Source organism: Pleurodeles waltl, chromosome 10 (genome assembly GCF_031143425.1).
Source record: "Pleurodeles waltl isolate 20211129_DDA chromosome 10, aPleWal1.hap1.20221129, whole genome shotgun sequence".
Classification (NCBI taxonomy): Eukaryota; Metazoa; Chordata; class Amphibia; order Caudata; family Salamandridae; genus Pleurodeles; species Pleurodeles waltl.
Window position 1 is genome coordinate 304,026,878 of NC_090449.1, and position 21,623 is coordinate 304,048,500.

The 21,623-nt window shown below is 43.4% G+C and overlaps 1 protein-coding gene across 4 annotated transcripts in view; it reads left to right on the forward strand.

Moving 5' to 3' along the window:
• Positions 1 to 21,216, forward strand: part of SLX4 (SLX4 structure-specific endonuclease subunit) — a 391,720-nt gene extending 370,504 nt beyond the window's left edge. For all 4 annotated transcript variants that reach the window (XM_069210471.1, XM_069210473.1, XM_069210474.1 and 1 more), the window contains one exon: positions 20,579 to 21,216. The gene's annotated coding sequence lies outside the window, so the exon portion shown is untranslated. The remainder of the gene's footprint in view (positions 1 to 20,578) is intronic.
• The last annotated feature ends 407 nt before the right edge of the window (positions 21,217 to 21,623 follow it).

The following is a 21,623-nucleotide window of genomic DNA, read 5'->3' on the forward strand; positions in this document are numbered from 1 at the left end:
ATTGTAGCAATTCAAGCACACTGGGTGAAATTAGCTATAAAGGAACAATCATATTTTCTTAACTGAAAGGTTTGTTGTAAATAAATTATTGTGGTCAGTTTGTTGTGTAGGCTAAAGTTATCCCGGGAGTGATCCGACTAAATGTTGGGTGAAACTTCAGAAAAAGAGATAGCGAAAGAAGTGGTGAGTAAGGCATCAAAGTATAGTCCTCTACAAGTGTGAACCCAGAGTTTAACTGATTGAAACCTGTGTCTGACTTGGATCTTATAAGAATTACTGAACTTCTTTGTTGCCTGATAATACTTAATTTTTTGTATCACATTTTTGAGTTTGCAGCTACAATGGTAATAGTACCAAAGAAACCATCATTAAAATTGGTAATTTCTTTCATCAACAAATTTTAAAAAAACAACAGAAAACTTGCACAGTCCGCCCCCACCCACAGCATCCTCTCCAACTCAGGGTCAGTAAATAACCTCACTTATGTCTCTTTGTGTTAGTCTCTGTCAGTCTTTGGCCTGCTGTTTTTTTTTACTGTTTCTGGCCTCCACCAGTTCCCTTCAGTCCTTGGCATGACTCATTATCCTTTCCGACCCTGTGATTTACAATCCACCCTCTTGGTGGCCTTGTCTAGCACTCCTCCATGTCTCAGCTATGCCATATTTTCCCAAATTTAATGGGGCATCCTCTGCCCTCATACATCAATTTCTTTGTTGTTCGGCACCTATGCATTTCCTTCGTCCAGTCTTGCACTCATGGCCAGTCCTTGCTCCCCCATTTCTTCACAGTTTCTCTTTTGACCAGTAGGAATCGCAGATTGACCAGTATCTTCAGGTACAATGTTACCTCTGAGTTCCTCCACACGCCCAACAGCACCAGCTTTGCCTGCCCCTCTATCTGTGTGCTCAATGTGGCTTCCAGTCTAGTCTGTAGCCCCGTCCAGTGTTGGGCAGACCCATATGGTACGGATGAAGAACCCCTTTTTGCGACAGGCTTGTTAGCATCTATCATCTCCTGCACTTCCTATTTTGTGTAGTAGCATTCTACTAACGTATATTGTGTGTAGTATTTTGATTTGAATCAGGCGGAGTTGGTCCTATATTGCCACTTCTCAGGGGAACTGTAGGACATCTTTCCAGTCGTCGTCATCACCTGTATCTCCTAAACTTATCTGCCAGCATGCTCTTAGTTTACTAAGGGCTCCCGTGTGTTTATCCTGCTCGTGCCGTATGTTTGGGAGATGGCCTTTGTGGTCAGGAGCCCTTCCAGCAGTTGTCTTTCTAGGCGAGACTCTTCCATACTCTCCTCCCCTGGGGGTATCTGGGCCTGTAGTGTGTGACATAGCTGCAGGTATGTGAAAAACTTCTTGAGTGACATGCCATTTTCTTTCTTCAGGTGTTCGACGGGAACTGTGCAGTTCATCCTCTAGCATAGAGTGGCCAATCAAATCCCATTACCTGAACCCCCGCCAGTGTGTTGACCAGACCCAGGTTAGCCCCAGCCATAAAACAGTCTTTGGTGTCAGTCTCTTTTCCAGCCCCATTTCTTTCAGTAGTCTGTGCCAGATAGCGACCATTTTGGTGGTGCGTCAGTCGCCATTCTGCCAGCATAAAGGGTTTGCTGCTAGCCCTTCTCACCCGGCATCACCCAGTCCAGTTCAAATGCCAGATCATCCAGCGGGGCATATGCCCACTTGTTTACGACAAAGACTTGAGCCAACTCGTATTATTTCTAGACATTCAGGAGTGCTATGCCCCTCAGTATACTGAGCGTTGGATCTTAGAGAGTGCTACTCGCGGTATACCATCCATCCACAGCAGGGATCTCAGCAGCCTAGTAAGTGTCTGGAGGAAGTTCATTGGTATAGTTTATGGGTTGTTCTGTAATATGAATGTGAATCTGGGTAGCGGGATCATTTTAAAATGTGCTACCCGGCCCATTAGTGAGAGCGGAAGGGCTCACCAGTGTTTTATGTTTTCTTGCCTCTAGTCTGTTGAGTAGGCGGCTAGGTTATCTGTGTACTGCATTTCTCATCGTGGATATCCATAGTCCCAGGTATTTGAAGTTGTTTCCATCTACCCATCGGGAATAGCAATGATTTCTCCTAATTGATATTTAATCCATAGTATTCCACATAGATTTTAAATATATTGCCAGGGAGAGGTGCAGCTCTGCCAGATACAACATGTTATCCAATATTGGATCTTTCATAGATTCACATGGTTGAATCATTCCCTGTCGTCGACACGGGAGTCCTACGGTAGCACAACATATCATAGGCCTTAACGGCAGTGAACAGTATCGTAAACAACATATCTATGTCCTTTTGTAAAAGGAACCAAACTTGAACTATGACCAATCAGAAGGCAGCACCTGCTAGAATATTCCCCAGAGAGGCTGCTTACCTCAGATTTTCTACTGCATGACGTGTGAAGGGAGCCTCCCTGTGCACTGCTCATTTTTTTCCACTTCTTTGACTTACTTTATCTACAGCATGTCTGAAACCTCCAAAAAGGGTTTATTCAGAGCTTGTGAGTCCTGTGGCAAGAAGCGTCTACGTGGGGGTCACTCTTCTGACGAGGACAGTGACACTTATGAAAGATCTAGAAAAAGGGCGAGATCCTCTGACTTCTGAGGAAGATAAGAAGGCCTTAAAGTCTGAATCATAGAGACCCTTCCAAAAAAGAGAAAAAGCATCATGTCTCCTCAGACAAAAACTCCTCTCAGCCTGTTACCCCGTCTCTCAAAAGTGGAGAAACCACCATCTCCATAACTATGAAAAAAATGTACGTCGCCGACATCACCATCAACGGCACTCTTGTCAACGACTACTACGACGACGGTCATTATTGTCTCGTTGACGAGACTATCGTCGGCGGGCACTAAAACGATGACAGCTGTCGACATGCCCATTCCGTCGATGAGGATCTACCCACCTTCTACTATATCGTCGACAGTACCATTGATGAAGACACCACCGTTGAGAGCACCACAAGCAAAACCACTGTCAACAGCACCATTGATGAAGACACCGCCACTGGTGACAACTCCCTTGATGGTAACACAGACGATGACAACACATACAATGACTGAAATGCCATTGACGGGCCCGTCAACAATGATATTAAAAGTCTTAAAAAAGACAATCACACCACAGACTACTTCACTTAGTAAAGTCTATCCCTATCCTCCATCACATCTTTTGGCTTTGGGGAAATCTTATGAGGATGAAGGTCCATTCGGGACTGCAAATAGTCAATCTCAGCTCCTTGTCAAATGCCAGGATGATGACAATGAACTTTGTGAGGAAGATCACCCGTACTACCAACAATATTACAATTCTCAACACAGGTTAGACTATGAGCACTATTGTTACCAAAAACAACATGAAAATGTACAGATACCTATCTCGCTGGTGCAACAAGCAGGGCGGTGTGGTGTTGTGGACCTTGCACCTCTGGGCATGGCTAGAATAGCAGGGCATAAGCCTGGTGGTTCAACACCTGGAAGGTTTCTATGAATGCCAGGGCAGACAAACTCAGCCGTCTAGCAGATCACAAGTGGCGTCTCCATCCAGAGGTAGCACAAGGACTTTTTTAGCAGTGGGGAGAGCCTTGGTTAGATTGGTTTGCCTCTGAAGAGAACGCGCAATGTCAGCAGTATTGCAGGTTGGAGTTTCCAAGATGGCACTCTAGCTCAGGCCTCCTGTACGACTTTCCACCATTACCACTTCTGGCCAGAGTTCTCAAGAAGATCAGGAACGACCGGCCCCAAGTAATACTTGTGGCTCCGGACTGGGCACGGAGAGTCTGGTATCCCGAAGTTCTGAAAATGAGCTTTGATCCTCCGATCAGGTTGCCTCTCTGAGGAGATCTTCTGTCGCAGCAGCAGGGGAGAGTTCTCCATCCGACCTTCAACTCTGTGCCTTCATGTGTGGAGATTGAGTAGCGGCAGTTGACAACCTTCAACCTTCCTTCCAAAGTCTGTAAAGTTATTCTGGCAGCCAGTAGTTCCTTCATTAGGAAGGTATGCGACTGCCATTGGAGGCAATTTGTAGATTATTGTACAGAAAGATCTAGTGATCCTCTTTCTGCCAGTCTCTCTGACATCATTCTCTTTATTCTATTCCTGGACCAGCAGAGCTCTGCATTGGGCACACTCAAGAGATGTCTATCTCCTTTGTCTGCTTTTCTGCAGCTGCCTGAACAGCCTTCATTGTTCAAGTCACCTATGTCATCACCTGTACATAGATTTCTCAAAAGGCTTGTACATATGTTTCCTCCTTCACCCTTTGTCATGCCTCAGTGGGACCTAAATGTAGTTATTGCCTCCCTTCAAGTCACTGCATAACTGTCTCCTCCGGCTGCTCACCATCATACAGCCTTCTTAGTGGCAATAACATCTGCCTGGAGGGTGAGTGAGATGCAGGCTTTGTCATCCAAGCTTCCGTATCTCACAATGTTTCAGGACAAGGTAGTGTTTTGCACTCATGCCGGTTTCCTCCCTAAGGTGGTGACCACATTTTACCTGGGTCACACTATCACCCTGCCCACCTTCTTTGCTCTCTTGAATCCTTCTAAGAAAGAGGAGCAACTCCACCGACTGGACCCAAAAAGAGATTTGTCATTCTACCTTGACTGCACAAAAAAGTTCAGGTGGATGACCAACTCTTTGTGGTGTACATGGGAGGCAAGAAAGCCGAAACAAACCATTTTGCGCTAGGTCATTCCTTGCATAAAGATCTGCTACGCTCTTACAAAGAAGCAGACTCCTGAGGGCTTAAGGGCCCATTCCACCAGGGGCCACGCTGCTACCACAGTGTTAGCATGAGGTGTACCAGTCCTGGACGTATGTCGGGCAGCAATGTGGGCGTCTCTGCACACTTTTGCCAAACACTACTGCCTGGACAATCGGGTCCGCAGAGACTGTCATTTTGCCTGTTTGGTCCTGCTGGACTTTTTAGTCTAAAGTGAATTTGGCCGCAGCCCACCGCCAGGTTATGGCTTGAGGATCTATTCTAAGGTAAGGAATCTGCAGCTAGAAGTCTCTATCAAGTGAACAAGTTACTTACCTTTGTCAACGCATTATCTGGTAGAGACTCTATCTAGCTGCAGATTCCTTACGCCCACTCATGCCTCCCTGCTCTGCTTACTCATTTACCAGGGTTGAGGGTTGGCCTTTTTCAGGGCCCTAGTTTTGGCACAGACAAACCTTGCCAGTTTCTTCCATGGCTCTGTGCTTCGGTTGTGGAAGCTTGTGGAAAAGTAACTTAACTACGCGCAACTGGGTGGTGCCTTTATAGGTGACTGTGACGTCATGGACAGCTTCAAAGAGGCCGCCTACGCCACATGAAGCCGAATGGAGCCACTGGACTGCGCAGAGGGGTATTGCGCAGCAAAAAGCTCCAGATTCCCAGCTGACACCTGGAAATTCTAAGGTAAGGAATCTGCAGCTAGATAGTCTCTAACAGATGATGTGTTACCGAAGGTAAGTAACTTGTTCTTCAAGCACCTATGTCTTTGATGACCTAGAAGTTGCTTTCTTCACCCCCTCAGTACTCAAATTGTAAGCTCAAGTGCAGGTTTGGTGCGGGTTTCGTTCAGAAGTAACTTCTGGTCAAACAGACTTATAGCTCAATGTGGCTAATAGAAATGCTTCAGGGAATATAGTAACTTGAATCAGGTTTCGGTAAACATGGCATTCATTTGTGATCTTCAAGGTCTAAAAAAAAAATTGAGCCATGCAGAATCAGTCAGCCTCACAGAGATATAAGACACTGTAGGGATATGATTTTCTAAAATTCAACCCAGACTGTTTTTAGACACATTCAGGTACATGTACATCACTCAGCAACTTTGAAAGGAAGCAGAAGCAGAAATGGAAACTAAGCTGCTTGGTGATGTCATGCCTGTTTCACATCTTGCTTCTATGCGATGTATATGTATCCATTCTACTGACAGTCCTCTTCAAGCAAGCTCTAACCTCTTTCAGAGGTTCAACATTTACCAAGGCCTGAGGGTTGGATATTCTTGCTTCACACTAGCAGGTTTGTTACATGCCTTTCTCTCTCAAGGGATCTCCATTGATAATCTAAGGCACTTAATTGTCCTGCACAAGTAAGAGAACACCAGAGCGCTTTTTCCAAAGTTACATTTTGTGTAGTATGGTTGCCTTAGTTTGGAAAGGCATGGAGGCACATGTGACAAAAAGGCAAACTTTTGCCACCCTCAGACAGGATACATTACCAATTCCATTAATTTACTTTAAAAGATGGAAGAAAATACAAGCAGCCTTTAAACTTCACCATATATAAGCAAAAGTGACATTTTAACATTTGTCACAAACCCTTTTTATTCTCTTCTACAGTGAAATGGAAGGTAAGGGTAATGTAGCTTTATAGGCAGCAGCAATCTAGGAAAGTCAAAAGAACACTGCACCTTAAGAGCACCTCGACCTCCAGTGTCCCATCATGCCCCATAGGTGGCAGAACCACTTATTCTTTTCCAGCCCTTTGCTTTTTTTAAGGTTTTTTTTTTTAGATAATTTCCTGACTGGAAATACTTTTCTTTTTTCACATAACGCCATCCCCTTTTTTTGCAGTTGCCTGACTATGGCAGTGAAAAGAGCCACACAGTATCTGTATTCTATGTTTGACAGACAGTCATGATCTAAGAAGATGTTGACACTGTAGCTCCCTCGCGAGGGATACGTCGAGGGAGCATGAGACGATTTACCTGGATTGGCCATGAAGAACAGGGAAAAGGCAAGATTCCCTGGCTGGAGAGACATCTGAGGTGCAAGGATACTCCCAAACCAGTACCTCTATCTCATCCTCTGAGGACCTATGTTTGAGGAGACCAAAGAAGAGAAGGAAGGCAAAATGAGAGACTGGATCCCCATTCATCGTTCAGGACATCAGCGTCGAGCAGAGCTCCAGCACATACCTGCTCGCCATCTAGGTCTGTTTCACCATTGATGGCATATATAACGTCGAGGAGGAGACCGTTGACATTGAGAGGTTAATCGATGTTGAGATGACACCCTTCTGTTGTAGAGAAAAAGGCGGCTTAATGGCTTTTGAAAATGAAAGCATCCATACTTCCCAAGAATCGGATTCTGAGTATTCCAGAGCCTACTCGCCCTCTAGACTGGGTTCTCCAGGGATCATACTAAATGTACCTTCTCCACAACCTGTAACACCACCTCAGACACCTGCACAGTCTGTGCTGCCACCTAGTTCTCCACTGGTAATTACTGTGATAACTCCACCAACCAGGCCTCCACAATCACCTGTGCCAGTGACCCCTCCAGCAAGGTGCTCCAGGTTTTGGCCCAACATTACAGAACATGCAATAGGTGTAGGTCGTGGTCCTTCCATCATCACTATTGTTCAAAGTCACCCAGAAGATTCCATTCAAGATTACAACTGGATTCTACACCCTGATGGAGGTCATTAAGATCCTGCCACACAACCACAATTACTGAACACTATTTGCCTACATTTATGGACTTTCCTCAAACAAGGATGTGTCTTGTAGACATTAACACTTTCCGGGAGGTCCTTATAAGTGGTGCCACCAAATGAGGTGTTCCCCTGCCGGCAACACGGCCTTCATGTTGGTAATATTTGAGACATTGCACCAGTGGTGCATCTAAAAAACATTATTCCCTCTGATCCCAGGTCTCATTGAACCAGCTATGGATAGGTTCCTGACTCTGGCCTCTGTACAGATGGTCACTTTCCACCTACAAAGGAAATATGGACTACCCACCTGACTCTGTGATTGTATCAACTGCCTAGACACTTCGTGCCACTCCCCCTTCCTCTACAATGCCTCCTGATAAGGAAAGTAAAAAAGTGACCTCTGTGGACAGAAAAGTATGCACCACTTTGACTATCACCATGAAGTCACTGAACACTTCTGTTCTCCTGAGAAGTTATGAAGGGTCCCTCTGGGACTCACTGCAACAGTTCTAAGAGGACCTGCCCAGAGACAGCAGCGTGAATTTCCAGGAAAACACCAATGAAGGCATGATGATATCCAATCAGGTCACTTGTGCTGCAGCGAATACATCCATCCATCCTAGACCTCCTAGATATTGCTGTGGTTTGGATTTTCATTGCTCCTCTTGGCTTAGGCACGCAGGACTGAAGCCTCAAGCACCAGATCTTAAATCTCCTGTTGTCAGGAAACACATTGTTTGGATCTTATGCTTATGACAAGATGACTCACATGTGAACACAACTAGACACTCTGCGTGTGGTCAGATGGTAGAAGAAGAAGGAATACACAAGACATTCCTAAGACCATACAGCCACGATATTACCATTAGAGGGTTCAAACCTCTCACTGCCTTTTTGGGCAATAACAACAGACGCATCAACAGCAGAGTCGTCAGTCAAAGCAGAGGTGGTCATCAGCAATCTGTCTCAGTTGCTGAACCCAACACCAGTAGCAAACAGTGCTTCCTTCTTCCTCTTCCTCCTCCGTTACACACTTCAGTCGTGGAAAGCATTACATCATATCTGGAAGAATAGAAAGATATAAATAGGGACAAATTAATATTGAATATTGTGCAAAATTATACTCTTAAAGTAACTTCCACCACTAATTCCACATAAACATTTTACTTTTTCCTTCATAAAACTACATTCAGAAATCTCCATCCTCTTGCGAAAACAAACAATGGAAAAGGTGCCACCACCTCAGAAAGGACTAGGAATTTATTCCCTTTAATTCCCGGTGATAAGGATAGGAACAGAAAACTAGTTCAAACCTATTCTAGGTCAGACGAAAGCACACAATGTTGGTTCAGCATCAGAATTACCATGAACGCCATCAAATAGGCTATGCTCAATTAATCTACAAGATGGCTTTTTTCATACACAGGTTGCTAAACATTAGAAGTTTCTAAGGTTCGCAGTGGTCAAAGATCTTTACCAATACAAAGGCCCTCATTATGACTGCGGGGATCTTTTCCCAAGACCACCGCAGCTGCGGCTGCCGGAAGACCACCAGTGCTGGCTGTCTTCTGTCCGCCGTATTATGACTGCCACCAGATATCCGCACCACCGACAGTTGGATATCTGGCAGCAGTCACTACGGCGGTTGGCGGCGCTTAGGCGGTTCCACTGCCGACACCGCCACACCAGAAAAAGACCGCCCACAGAATTAAAACCAGTAATTCTGTGTGGTGCTTTTCTGCTGGCGTGGCAGTGCCGGCAGTGGGAGTGCTGGGTCCTGTACCCTCACGGAGGAGCACATCGTCGGACGAAGTAAGTGTCGTCCGCAAGGGAAGGCGGGTGGGGGTGTAATGGGTTTGTGTGTGTATACGTGTCATGAATATGGGGGGGACGGGGATGGGAGTGATCGTGCATGTGTGTGTAAATGTGGTGATGTGTGTGTGTATGCATGTGCATGTGGGTGGGGGTGTGGTTGTGTGAAGATGAGTGAGGGTGGGTGGGGTTGTTTATGTTTATGTAGTTGTTGAAGGGAGGGGGTGGGGATGGTGAGGGTATGCATGCGTCTGTGATGTGTATGGATATATGTGCGTGTCTATGGGGGTGAATGTTGTGCGTGTGTGTCTGTGTGGGTGCATGCGTGCGAGTTTGCAGAGGTGTTGGGGCGTATCCCGGCAACAGGAACACAAGTTCCTGTCATCAGGATACATTTCCGCCAGCATCTTGTGGCGATGAGACTGCCAGGAAAATGCTGGCAGTGTCCCTAGTCGGAATAACTTCAGCGGTTATCTGACTCCCAGCAGGCTGCAGGTGGAAACCTCCAGCCCGGCAGGCCACGGTAAAGCAGGTGGACGGGCAGGGACGCAGTAGTTTGGCAGTGGCCAAACCGCCGCGGTCGTAATATGGTGGTCTGCACAGCCGGTCCTGAGGCGGTAAGACAGCCACAGCATCCCTGGAGGTCCATCGACTGCCAGGGTCATAATGAGGGCCAACGTCCTCCTTTCCGGTCACAAGTCTGCACCCCAGACATTTTAATATGTATGGCGGTTGTTGCAGCTCACCTCAGGAAATTTACGAAATCACCTTTACCTACACGATTGGTTAATCAAACTGCAACTTATCGAGAACCGTACCAACATTATTAGAATGCTGTTGTCACTTTCAAACAATTGGGATTGCATTTAATGCAAGAAAAATCCATCTCTGACCTTTCCTTATGTGGGAGCAGTTTTGAATAGGGTACTTACAAAAACGTTTCCTTTGGAAGAGAGACAACTATCTATAATTTTCCTGGTACCAAATGCAGGCTTGAAGTTGAGACCTCTGCAACAGTGTCTAGAGGATCAGTGGGACTAGCTCTCATGCAAATGGGAAGACAGTGATTCCAACAACTCATGCAGAACAGTCGCTTATTTGATGGTATCTTCCAGAAAGCCGACTCAAGGGAATACATTTCCATCAAGACAACCCAAGTCAGACGATAGTGAAGATGCCTCCCTATCTAGTTTGGCTGCTCACATGGATCACCGCCAGATTCATGGCACTTAGTCCCCCGAAGGGACAGACTTACCATGACCATATCCACCACCAGGAGTTGAGAGTGGCGCATCTAGCTATGAAGGGCTTCATTATGTCCTTCACAACGAACTCCCTCCTTGTTCAGGCAAACTGTGCAGCAACTATACATCACTTGAACAAACAAGGACAGACATGATCTAGACCGCTGTCACTAGAAGCACAAATAATCTGAAAACAGTTAATCTCGAGGGATCTCAGGATTACAGCTGTCCATCTGCCAGGCATCCAAAACGTTCAAGCAGACACTTGAGGATGACTATTTAAGAGAACAACCAATGGGTATTAAACAACACCGTCCTCCAAGACATCCTTTCTGATCGGGGTTTTCCTCAAATAGACCACTTTGCAAACAGAGTAAGCACGAAATGCCCAGACTTCCCCTTAAGATTTTACCACCCAGGCATATTGGAGAATGCCCCATGTGGATCCACTGGTCAGGCAAATTTTGTTTACGTCTTTCTTCCACTTCCTCTACTTGAACAGTGATCATCCAGTTGACTCACTCGAAGGCCTGAATGACTCTTATTGCTTTAGAATGGCCTGGTCATTGGTGGTTCACAGATCTTCTCCACTTCTCAGAGCACCTGTCAGAGCAACCACAATGGAGGGCAGAATCTGCACACCAACTTTCAATCCTTGAACTTGGCAGCTTGGCTCATGAACTAATACCATATGGCCATCTGAATCTTCCTTAGGAGTGCATGGACGTGTTGAGAAGCCAGACAGCCCCCTACAAGAACATCCTACTCCTTTAAATGGAAGAGGTTTGGGATCTGGTGTGCCCAAAACAACTTTGATCCTATCTCCTGCCAAAAGAGGCAATTCTACTATATCTGTTTCGTTTGGCTAAAACAAAGCTGTCCTTTTTTCTATTAAAGTCCATCTTGCAGCAATGACGCCCTACTGAAAATATTGCTGACAACTTTCCTTTTTTAGGTTTTGCCTGTGCAGTGCTTGCGAAATCAATTGTATTTAATACATCTTAAAGGAACTTACATCCAGCCTTCACTTCTTATTGGTCTGTGTGATTGCCTGTTTGCTTTCCTCTGTTTCCATTGACTGTAGCCTATTCTGGCCTCTGTGTTTCTCTTATCAGTTTCCCACTGCCTAACTACTCATTCCTCTGCCATTTGGTTGTGGAACATTTTGAGGTCGAGCATAGCAGCGTGCAAGGGCTGCTTTTTCGACGTGTTGGTATGGATCTGGGCTTTTATTAACGCCCACCTCACACCCATCACTACCACTCATTCGTGGGCTTGCCCTTCAAAAACCCCTTGATAACATTGGTAAATGGTTTACGTTTGACCCTCCTTGGGGAAGTTTTGTTACCGCCTTGGTCATCGCCCTTGTTACATGGCTAATTTCACTTTTGCCGATAAGCTTGACTGGGAGCGCATTTCTTTGTCCTTTTGTGTCCCTCCTTCGCGCTGCTGGAGGCTGTGGCGCTGGGAGTCGACTCTCTTATGTGAAACTGTTTTACTTTTAATTTTCAGTTTGTGGCAAGAAAAGCCCTGTTAGGAGTTTCCAACGCTAATAGCTCTAACTCGAGGAAACGCAAGACCCATTGCATTGAAAATGCTTGTTTCTATTATTTAACACTGCGAAACGTTCACTGTTTACATTTTCTTACTTTTCCCTGGCCGCATGCATATAGAGTGTGCGTGTTTGTTTTGTTTTATGTCTCGTCCTGAATACTAAACGCATTTATTTAACAATCTTATGTCGTTTTATGAACATATATTTTGTTAAATATTGTTGTAGCAGCAGCACGCATTTTATGCGTGTTTTTTTTAAAGTATTTAGTCCTCTGATGCCTTTGAACTACTTTTCTCGTTTTTGCTATTACACATTCTGTAAATTGTTTTGGCAGCAGTGTGCATTTTATTCATTTTGTTGCCTGTATGTTCTTTATTTGTATGTGTTTCGTTATCTTTCTTTTAAAATGATCTGGTTTACACAGTTTTACTTTAACAAACCATGTGGTGTTACTTTTGACTTTGGAAGTGGCCAACTAATTGTTGTCCCTACTCTGTAACATTTCTTTACAGTGTGGTTGAAAAACCTGTTCCAATGTAAATCAAACATAAACCGTGTTTGTTAGTAGTAACTTTTTAAGGTCACCACATTCTTGAGGAGCTTTAAATGTAGGGTGCTACAAATTGAAAAAAATATACTGCTATATTGGCTGATTTTAAATGAGGTGACTTTAAGAGGGCAAACACTTTTACAGTGCGGCCCTGTTACAAACTGCGGCGTAAACAGGGCCTAATAATTCCACAGTGCGTACACCAACTAAATCACTCACTCTTAACAAGCATTTGCAATGCAACGGGTCTTGCGATTTGCTCGCATTAGTGCTATTAGCATTGTAAACTCCTAACCGGACTTTTCTTGCCACATAAACTAATAATGGAAAGAAAAACAGTTTCACATATGCTAGCCGATGGTCACTATGTCATGCAAAGCGCTTGACTTCTGCCCAGCGAGATTGCGCTGAGCAGGAAATGAAAAAATAAAGTAGTCCACAAACCAGCCGAAAACACGAAGCCTCGTATGTTTTCAGTAGTTCATCTGTGCGCCGGAGGAGGGCTAAACAAAGGAAAAGGCACGATGTATGCATGCCTTTCACAAATGGAATCGTTCGATTTTTAATAGGCAAGCCCACAAACTAATGAAAGTGACGGGCGTGACATGGGTGTGGTTAGAAGCCCACATAGAGATTACAACATGGTCTAGAGCGCTTGTGCGTGCTCGACCATAAAAAGGGCTAGCGAGCAGCCCCATTTCCCTGCGCGCATTGAATTGCATGATAGTACACTGCAATGATAGCCAATGCATAGAGAACAGCCCCACAAAAATCCCAGTTACTAGCATAGCTGTCTGTTTTGTAAAAAAAAAAAAAAAGCTTCAAAAGAATTAACAGTCTCCAACTATTCAAGACTTTTGGTTTTGGTGATTTTCTGTTGGGCGAGTGAAATGTTTCGGGAGGTCACTTCAAAGGTCAATTATGTAAGTTGTAAGCCTTTAGCCTATTTAGCAATCTGCACTTCCTAATAGCTTACACTTAACTTTTTTTTTTTTTTTACAAAACATAAAGGATGTAACAAGGAGTCTGCAGTCCTGGAAGATGCGTGAATACTTTGTAGTTTGGTTAAGAAAGGCGATAGCTACGGTATATGAAAAAGGCCTAATTTTCCAGATCGAGATCGCTGCGCTTGTTAACACTATTTATTTTATGTTCTTTGTCTCGTCCTGTCTGCACGCATTTCTAGTCTGCTTGTTAGCTGTATGTATAAAAAAAATTTTTTTTACAATCTTCCCTCCGATGCATTTTAACTAATTATCTCGTGTTTTGGCCGATGCATTTTAAGAAATATTGTCGTGTTAGCAGCACGCAATTTAAGCATATTTGCTGTCTGCACATTCAGCTGTATCGTTTTTGCTATTATGCATTCTCTTAATTATTGTTGTGGCAGCAGCACACATTTCATGTGTTTGCTGTCTGCACATTCAGCTTTTTTTTAAATACATTTCTCCTTCTGCTCCCTTAAAATTAATTTTGTTTTGTATTTATTTAACGATCTTGTCTCCCACGCCTTCCAACTGCTAATGTCATTTTATTGATCATACTTTTTTATTAAACATTGTTGTGGTAGTAGCACACACTTCTGCCTTTTTTTTTTTTTTTTTTTTTTTTTACTATTTCGGCCTCCGATGTTTTTAAACTACTCACAAAACTACATATTGCAACAAAAAAGTATTAATAATCACATAGGGGAAACCTAATGCTTTTTACCAATGCTTGTTTTAATTTCCTGTAGTCAAGGGTTCTCTTTAAGAATTAAGAAAACGTATCCTTCTATCCTGAGACCATACCCTCTGTGGGAGTTGAATATTGTTCTGCCACGTATAATGGGTCCTCCTTTTGGGCCTCTGCAAAAGGCGTCACTACTACACCTGTCTTGGACAGCTTTTTTCTAGTCCTGATAAACTCTGCATGCAAAGTTAGCAAATTTCAAGCTCTGTGTTGTCACGAACCATATTCGGTGTGCCAAAGTAAAGGTGCAGTGATAGAATCTCACCTTAGATTCCTCCCTAATGTGGTTTAAGACTTAACATGTCAATCAGGTTATTACTTTACACACCTTTTCCAAAACCTCTCGGTATCGCCAAACTCGTGAGGAGGGTGTTTACGATTTATTGAGACAACACTAAGGACTTGAGCAAGTCTAAACAGTTGTTTGTAAACTATGGCCCTTAACAAACAGGATTTGCCACATCAAAAAAAAACATTATGGCGATGGATGGATGCATAATTCCACGTTACCAGAAAGCTAACAAAACCTTATCTGGAAAGAAAAAAAGTCCATTCAACCGGAGATAAAGGTACCACTGCTTTACTTAGAAGTATTCTAATCTCCAAGATCTGTAAGGCAACAAATTGAAGACCTGTACACACGTTTACAAGATAATATTGTCTTGATTCAGATTCTAGAGCAGATGCATCCTAGAGAAATGATTTGGCTTAAGTTTTATACCTTGTCTATCTTTTCCATTGCAGTTTAGGGGATGAAGTAGACATTCTGTTCACTACTTATGTTTATCAGTGGAGGACACCTGAGAGAGAATCAATGTTTTCTGAAATGTAATCCTAGTTTTCTCTTTGGAGAATCTCCAATGAAATCTTTAGCAAACCTCCCTCCTTCCTGATGAAAGAGATGAAGTTGGGTTAATCCTGTCCTTTTTCCTCTTCGAAAAGTCACCTGCCACCTACAGGGTACAATGGGACACTGGATGTTCAGGTTCTCTTAAAGGTGCCATGTTCGATTGTCTTTCTTACGTTACTGCAGCCTATACTGTTACATTGCCCTACCCTTCCCTGTCATTTATTTTAAAATAGATTGAAAAGAGTTTGTGAAGGCTATTGTTATAGCATCACTTTTTCTTTTATTTAATGACCTTCAAAGACTATATGCAGTTTTTTCGTCTTTAATAATGAAAAAATGAAATTGGCAGTATAGCCTGTCTGAACGCTAAAAACTCATATGACTTTAGAGAATGTGCCCTGGAGTCACCACATATGGACAGGACAGTGTCTACGTTTTCGGTGGAGATTCCCCTGGGAGAGATTCAGGATTACAGGTACAGGTGGGGGCTCCTCCGCAATGGTGGAGGAGCGTCACCCCCCACAAGCAGCAACCACTGCAGTTCTTTAACAGTGAAAGGTTAATAAACTAAGTTTATTATCTTTTTGTTGTTAAAGGAGCGGTGCATTGGGGGTGACGAGTAGTGAGGGGAGTGCACTGTGTATCTCGGGCCGGCCAAACACACATGCGCAGTGTGCTCTCTCCAGCCCTGCACTGTGTTGCCGGGCTGGAGAGAGCACGCACAGGCTCCCAGTGTGCTGCTCTGAGCAGCTTCAGGATTGGCCGCAGGGCAGGCTGGGAGCGTGCTGTGGACTGAGACAGAGGATCAATGATGCAGCGTGCAAAGTACGTTTAAACAATATATATATATATATATATATATATATATCTTTAATGTTCCTAAATTCTTCCTCCCTCCCCTCCCAAAACCCTCTCCCTACACAGCGCCCTGCCCCCTGGTTGCCCCTGGGAGCCATGACTGCAGGTACTAAACCATTCCTTCTCCCGTTTCCTCCTCTGTTGCTTTTCTTCAGGAAGTTCCAGAGTGATATGTCTGTTTTTCTGCCCTTAGGCACTCTGCATCTTCTTTGTTTTGTCTGTAAGGCTTTAGTTCTCTGCCACCTTCTCTCCCATTTGAAAGCGTAGCAGTTAGAATTACAGTATAAGATATTCCCTAGGAAAGTCGACGTCTGCCTTCTAAAGTCCATGCATTAAGCTTCCTGGGTGGTCTGTGTTCTTATTAGGCATACTTCTATTTAAGGTCTGTAATGATAGATTTTCTTGCTGAAAAAAAAGTAATTAAATCTTCTGAATTTTATTTTTTATATGCATGTCTGTTTCTCCTCCGAGTGGTAATGGCTACAAGTGGAGTATTTTAGAAACCCATCCCGCAGTTACCCCTGTGAAAGCTCAAGTTAGCCATACGCAATGAATTGCCCCATCCTCTTGCAGGATCCCAGAGCAATTAACATTTGTCTATCTAACTAGATATATATATATAGCCCATTTTTAAGCAACAACTATGTTAATCACATTTCATCTAGGTTCTTTTGAAAAATCAGCCAATTAATAAAAGAGGATCACTAAGTAAAAATGCTGATGGAAAAACTAGTACATATTTTTGAAGGAAGGAAGGAAAACAAGGCCAGTGTTACGTTACGATTACTGGAAACTTGATCCTAGAGCACTTACCTTAGCCATTTTTGTCTTTTTCTCAATGGAAACCTTGGTAAACCTTGATCTTTGAGATTCCCTCATTACTAGTGTTTTCTTCATTTTCATTTAGGAAAATTATTTGTTTTTCACAAAACACCATCACTCTTTATGGAATTCGCTTCCTGTGGCAAAATGAAGGCTCAGTCAAACCATGTTCTCTGCTCCATTTGTTTACCAGACGATCATATCTGTGAGTGGTGCCAGAAGATATGCAGGATGACGGGCAGACAAATCGGTAGCTTGGCCTGCAAGAGGATCTGTCCATGCAACATTCTTTTAAAAGGCTGACAAAAAATAATCTTGTTTGTCTAAAAATAGGATTTTCTTTTGACAAGGGTATTGTGTGTGTAAATATAGATTTTAAGTCTTATGGGATCCTACTTACGGCCCGGACAATTCAGTGATTATGGCTGTAATTCAACCGCAGCCTGGTCCTTTTTTGATCCAGTATAAACCGTTTCCGTTTGGAGGAGGGCATTGTCCTGCCGGCATCGTTTACTGGATGGTTGCTCACAGTTGTTTGTGTGCTCGTCATACCCTTTTCCATTTATTTGTCCCATTCTTCCTGGTTTCAGTTTATACATTCATTTTTCCTCACTTTTGGTATAACTAAGAGCAGAGGGAAGAAGCCCTAATCCGATCCTTTAAGTCATTCATTGCTCTTTGCAGAGTTGCCCAGTGCAGTGCACGGTCACTCTACATGTGGCATGGTGGTCTTTTGCACCGATTTTCAGGGGGTTCCCTGTAGGATATTTTCTGTTCCATTACATAGGCATCTCCTAACATGATTTATCTTTTGTCGGTTGGGGATTAAAGTTTAGCAATCTTGGTACAAACGTTTTGAATTCAGCTACCATGTAAATTATGTTGTCAGCATCCAGTAAAAGCTACACGACACAATTTTCTTTGTAGCTGGTTTTACTTTTTGCACAAACGCCCCAAACCTGTATGGCTCTGTACAGTTTCAGTGAGGTGCGGGCTTTGACACTGAAGATGCATCACATGGTGATGACGCCATTACGTACCAGTAATCTTCATTACTTCGTGTCCAAGTCTTCGTCATCACATTCTATATTCTACCTGCTCACATCTCCTTCACTCCGTTTCCCAGGATGTGACTCGACAGAGGATACCATCAGTAAGAACACATTTTTACAGATAAGTAATGGATTTTTTCAACTTCGGTGGGTAATGTATCTCCTATATCTAGCATTAGTATGCTAAATGTGTGCAGCATACCCATAAATTGTCTTAATCATCGAGTAAATATGTACTTTGTGCTTCAAGCATTTGTGAAAATATTTATGAATAAAGTATGGTAAAGCAAACCTTCACATGCTCTCTTTTTTTTTTAATTTGTCCATTGTCCATGGCTGTTGTCTTTCCCCCAGTGTAATTTTCATCCTGTGTACTCTCTCTGTGCCATTGACTACTTTAGTTTCTCCCACATTCATTGTCACACAATTCTCATTATATGTGGCCATAGAGTATCTGCAAGTGTGAATTATTTCCCCTCAGCTGGTGTTTACGGTTAGTTTGCATTGTTTCCCCAGTATTCACGATAACATCATTGACAATTGGCACACTCTATATTCGTGCCACGTGTAAGTGTGCGGGGCTCACGATCTCATCATCATAACGTTTTCAGCTCAGTATTCATTTTTGTCTGATGTTCGTTGGCTCTTGTTTCCCTGAGTCCCTGGTCTATACTTCCCCTTTTCTTATCAGCATCTAGTTTCCATGGCTGCTTTACTTTGCAGTGTAGTCTTTGACGCTTATCTTTAACAAGTGGTCACTGATTCATCAATTACTACTCATTGTTCTGCTGTCTATCATGTACTTGTGATCGCAGAGTTTTCTTGTTACATCTGTTGTTTTTTGTCAGTGTTGTGCTGTCCAGTATTAATTCTTTGCTGCTTGTTCATTTCTAGTGTTTTTGATACATTTGTTTATTGCTGTTGAAGAACAAATGCAACACAACAAAACAGGGGCGATAGAGGGAAGCAAATACAGGAAAGGACAGCTCAACATAGCCATTTGATACATAGCTACAGTCAAAGTAGTAGCGTACAATTAACCTATTTCAGCCTCAGTTGCCAGTTTACATAGCCGCTTGTGGTCCCCAAATCTTAGCATGTTTCGTTGCATATCCCCTCCATTTATACACTATTTTTTTCTGACAGCAAAATCAGTCTGTCTGTTGTGGAGGAGAACGGGACTGCCAGTATTATCCCGTTTAGCAACATGGAACCCAAGGCCAGCCAGTGGCCTCCGGTGTTTCATGTCAGCTCACCCCTCACCCCTCCGCCCACCATTATTTCCAGCAGTACAACCTTGGGGTCCATTTCCATTGGGATACCTAGATGCCAGCTGAGGCTTTGTGGATCATTTGCCAATGTTCTCAAATAAGGTGCCAAGCCCAGACCCAAGTGGTAGAAGGTTTCTTCATCTTCCCCTCTGCAAGCACATTGTGGGCCTCTGGCTTGGCCCATCTTCCACAGCCTATCGGGACTGAAATAAACCCTGTGAAAATAATTAAACTGTTCAATTTAAGATTAAAGGGAATAGCCAGCACCGTGCTTCAATTTTTGCCTTTCACTGATCATAGCACAGCTACATATTGCATATTGTGATTCCTGTGAAGGTCTATCTACATATCTTCTGCAGTGCTGGCGCATTAGCGGTGGACACATGATCAAGTTACGATCATCCCCATTCTCTCCGGGTCCCAACACCATGGGAAGCGATTTCTCTCACCAGCCGATGACTGGCACTATGGTGCAGGTTTGTGCCAGAGCCAGGGCTCACACTCTGTTCATGCTCAAAATTGCCAGAGCAAGGGATAAGCTTGGGATGTGGTGTCCAGAGCGCTTCCGCCAACTAAACTTGTGCCTCTGTACTCTCAATCCAGCTCTCTTCCCATGGCTTTTCTCCATGAAGCGCCGAGGTCCATGGTATAATACGCCCATGGCAGGATGATGCCCACCACCGCACTTCACGATTCTGCGGCTCCCTCCTTCACCTCAGAGCTGGACCCGGGAGGGAAGCAACCACTGCTTCTCAGAACAGCACATCACATTCATTCCACCAGTGCAGTCCCCTAATCCATCAGATTGCTCGCATTTGATGCTAGCAGGTACACTCCATTTGCTGTAATTGCAGAAATGGCTGGGAAGAATTATTCCAAGCACAGAATAATGTTGTATTATGAATGGGGTCTCGGAAACCCAGGTGCAACGCTTGCTTATGACCATCTTGCCCGGCCATATCCCCAGTGTTCTGTTCTGATTTTCTTGAACATTCACACGTTCTTTGTTGCACCTCCGTGCCCATGCAGTGTTGTCCTTATCCCTTTTTCATCCAAATTATTGATCCACTTTTGACCCTCTGTTTCATGTCCATTCCTAGTGTTTGTTGCTGCTTACTTTGGAGTGTGTTGTGGTTCCTTGTCTGTACCTGTTGTTCCTATCTATTGTAGTAGCCTATAAATGGCCCTCCCTTTGTTTATTGTCACAACTTTCGCCTGTAATCCTAAACTTGTTTCACTCTATTTGTTACACTCAACTGCTTGTAAAATGCGCCTTTGTTTCTTGATTTATGATGCACATTATGTTAGTACAACTTAAATGAATCCGATTTTCACTTTTATCTTTTTTCTACCTTTTTTAAATTCTAGCTGCGATAGCAACTCAAATATCTCCACTGAAATCATGATGGCCGGATTGGAAGGCAAATGGAAGAGTTAAGCCCTTACACACCATGTCCACACCGGCAGTGTAAACCGGTGTTTTCTTTCTAACCTAGGAGTAACACCTGGCTCTAAGGAGCACCAGTCCATACCATGAGAGTTCACAGCCCAGACCTTCCATTGTGGTGGTGTTTGATTAACACGATAAGATGAAAAATAGACTATAACCAAATGGCACCATTTTCAATATCATGGGATGCTAATCTTCAGAGTCTGGTTGTACAGGCGTTATGGAACAAAAAAGCATGAAAATGAATGATAAGGAAACTTCAGACCCTATTTGGACAGCATGTATGGTAATTTGCTTTCAGTGAAAGATAAGAAGATAGCTGATGCTTTGGTTCTGGCGTGAAACTGGATGGCCATATGGACATTACTCCCTATATACGTAGAAGATTGTTAGCTTTGTGGATAGAAGAATAATTAGACAATAATCGTTCACCGAAAAAAAGGTTTTATGTATGTCTATAATAATGCGGCCATTTATTGTTGTGGCCCAGAATTGCACTGTGTTTTATGGTTAATATTATATTAAATAAAAGAAAAGTTTATTTTCATTTTTCCCACATTGACTCATTGCTTATCTGGTTTATTTGAGTTTCTCCGTTGCTGGATCTTTCTCAGATTCTCATACTTGAATACTTTCCCTTTTTCGGGCTGGAAATAGTATTTTTAAACCAGATATAATCAGTCTTGAAATGGCCAGAGGCCCAACAACGGTATTTGTTTAGTAGCACATCCACTTTATTTGAAACAATCAAACTTCAGCCAGTGAGGCGAATGTGTTGAGATCTCTAACCCCCCCTCGATGCCTCCATAACTCAGATATCTCCTCCAAAGGATCTTCATTATAAATATTAAGTACCGGATATTCCCGTCCACGAAAGAGCCCTGGTGCACTCTTTCTTAAATAAATCGTATATTAGTCAAATTTATGGGAATTATACGTTTTAGAACAATTTAAAATAGCCAA